This window comes from Brassica rapa, unplaced genomic scaffold (genome assembly GCF_000309985.2).
Source record: "Brassica rapa cultivar Chiifu-401-42 unplaced genomic scaffold, CAAS_Brap_v3.01 Scaffold0582, whole genome shotgun sequence".
In the NCBI taxonomy this organism is placed as follows: Eukaryota; Viridiplantae; Streptophyta; class Magnoliopsida; order Brassicales; family Brassicaceae; genus Brassica; species Brassica rapa.
Genome location: NW_022610522.1, coordinates 6,991 through 9,224, shown reverse-complemented (window position 1 = coordinate 9,224; position 2,234 = coordinate 6,991). Strand labels below are relative to the sequence as shown.

At 47.3% G+C, this 2,234-nt stretch overlaps 1 non-coding gene across 1 annotated transcript; it reads left to right on the top strand.

The window, feature by feature from the left end:
* The first annotated feature begins 510 nt into the window (after positions 1–510).
* LOC117130596 lies at positions 511–616 on the top strand. Its single transcript, XR_004453932.1, has one exon. It is a non-coding gene; the product is annotated as a small nucleolar RNA R71 (small nucleolar RNA).
* Positions 617–2,234: the final 1,618 nt, after the last annotated feature.

Here is a 2,234-nt window from a genome sequence, read left to right as displayed (position 1 = left end):
GGTCCTTGGTCTCAGCACGCTGACCCTTCCCGTGGACTGTTCTGGTGATTTTGGCCCACATGGGCTGTCTGTTCAGTACACACAGGACGTCCGTGGGTGGCCGCCAGCACACACAGGACGTACGTGGATGTCCCTGTGTGTCCGTGTGTGTCCGTCAGCACACACATGACGTCTGTGGCTGTCCATCAGTACACATATCAGCATGTTGGTCCTTGGACTCAGCGTGCTGGCCCTTCCCGTGGACTGTTCGGGTGATTTTGGCCCACGTGGGCTGTCTGTTCAGTACACACAGGACGTCCATGGGTGTCCGCCAGAACACACAGGACGTCCGTGGCTGTCCGTGTGTGTCCGTGTGCACACGCAGGACGTCCGTGGCTGTCCATCAGTACACATATCAGCACGCTGGTCCTTGGACTCAGCACGCTGGTCCTTGGACTCAGCATGCTGGCCCTTCCCGTGGACTGTTTGGGTGATTTTGGCCCTCGTGGTGTTAGCAGCTGCACTTCGTTAAATCCGTGGTGTGGACAGTCTCATTGGAAGAACCTAAATCTAATCCATGCATCTTTGAAGGACTCTCCCACCTCCTGCGAGAATGTGGAAATTTTGTTTCGAATTTCTTCAGTGCGCGCCTCATCGAAGAAGTTTCGTAAGAAAGCATTCTTGATGTCGGCCCAGGATGTTAAGGATCCTGTGGGTAGCTGCCTAAGCCAGTGCATCGCTTCTCCTTTCAGCGTGTATCTGAAGAGCTTGCACAGCAGGTAATCTTCGGGGACTCCTTCCATCCGAATAGCAGCGATTAAATCCTTGAACCGTTCTAGATGGTCCATAGGATGCTCGTGCGGTAACCCAGAGTTGGGTATCTGTGACACGAGAGTGTAGTATTGAGGCTTCAGCTCGAAATTCTGCTTCTGGATCTCCGGAAGTCGAATAGCTGATCTGTTGGAATAGTACTCATCTGGGCGATTGTAGTCGGCCAGTGGTTTCGATCGAGCGTCCTCGTCTACAGGTTTGAGAAGCTCCTGTAGCATCAGCATCAGGGATTACAGACCCCTGTGCGTCTATTTTCTGACCTGTTGCATTATGCAGAATAATAACGTTTACCATTTTTGACGACATGGTATCGATCGACGTACACGGTGTAATATCGATCGTTGTCGAACGATTAGGATCGATCGAGGATGGAGGTCTGGTGTCGGTCGACGGTTGGTTGTGAGTATCGATCGACGACGAAGTTGTTGCATCGAGCGATGTGGAACGTTGACCTCTACGGATGGTGCGTTCCAAATGAGCAGGATCGTCTGAGAACAGCAAGTCTTTCTCCTTGTTGCTTCTGGTACCGCTGGGCATGCACCTGAAAAGACAAGAAAAATATTATGTTAGAAAGGGGGTAGAGAAGAGAATAAGAATCAATAAAACTAAATCTAATGGCGATCAAACCTCCCCGGCAACGGCGCCAAATTTGATACCACTCAAATTACCGTAAGGAGTGTTACTCTCATCAAAAGAGGTTCAGATGTAGTACTTAGGGATCGAATCCACAAGGAGCTAGGGAACAATTAAATCTAGTGTTTATTAATTCTAAGAGTTGTAAATGTTTAAATGAAATAGCAATAGTAACAAGCGAAGAAAATAGTAAATGTAACTTGGTTGGAAATGATATTAGACGCACGGCCACTATTCAGCTGTTGGAGATTATAATATCTATAGATGCCTATTTGCTGCATGCATGATATGTTAGAGCTCAACCGCTTAACTCAGTGATCAGCTGTCGCATGTTTCACTGGTTAACAAACTAGATCTCGTGTCTCAACGGTTAGTATGTTGACAACGAAAGAGTCTCGATCGATGGTCCTATAGGGACGTCGACCGATACACCTTTACCTACATCGCCGATAGTCAGTTGAGGACATCGATCGACGGGTTCTAGCCAGGCCTATGCGCGAGTACGATATGCCCTATTAAGATACTAAATTGGCGGGTAGCCCTCTCTAGCAGTCCTAATATGATAGATAGATGTCAGGATGGGATAACAAGGGTGCTTGAGTATGTAATCCTATGATCATGTTCTAGTTAGCAAGGCTAAAACAAGCAATGAATACAAATCTATCATGAATATCACAACAAGGCAGATCTATAGTTTGGGGCTAATCCCACAAACCTATCTGATCCCTGGATCTAATAAATGAACTACTCAGACATAGCAAAGCAATTCATGACAATGAAGAAATGGGAAT